The sequence below is a fragment of the Octopus bimaculoides genome, chromosome 2 (genome assembly GCF_001194135.2).
Source record: "Octopus bimaculoides isolate UCB-OBI-ISO-001 chromosome 2, ASM119413v2, whole genome shotgun sequence".
Classification (NCBI taxonomy): Eukaryota; Metazoa; Mollusca; class Cephalopoda; order Octopoda; family Octopodidae; genus Octopus; species Octopus bimaculoides.
In genome coordinates, this window is record NC_068982.1 from 70953361 (window position 1) to 70953819 (window position 459).

At 32.9% G+C, this 459-nt stretch overlaps 1 protein-coding gene across 4 annotated transcripts in view; it reads left to right on the forward strand.

Moving 5' to 3' along the window:
• Window positions 1-459, forward strand: part of LOC106883441 (centrosomal protein of 112 kDa) — a 141344-nt gene that overhangs the window by 44467 nt on the left and 96418 nt on the right. The window lies entirely within an intron of this gene.

Consider the following 459-nt stretch of genomic DNA (forward strand, 5'->3'; position numbering starts at 1 on the left):
CCACCACCAGCACCCCTCTGCTCAATCCAAGCCCACCCACCCCCACAACATTTTTCAATATAAAGTATTCAGAGAGCCATGATATGTCCTGCTTTATATACTTTGTGTGAGTGTGTGTATGTGTGTGTTTGTGTGCGCATGCATGTTTTGTATTAGTATTTAATTCTTTTTTTAATCATATTTTATTTGTCAACATGGCTCTACCTTTATCCTTCCTCTCCACTTCTTTCTCTTCCTTATATTTCTTAGACCCCTTATCTATCTATATATACACACACACACACATTCTTTATTGTTGTATCTTGCTTATATTTTGGATCATGGTTTTACTTAGATATTCCTACGGTTCTTGTATTCTTTGCTATATTCTCATTTCAATTTCATTTCTGTTTTTTTCCCTCCTTTTTCTCTCTCTTTTTTTTGGAATATTTCAATAATATTTTTTATAGTATTTTTGTT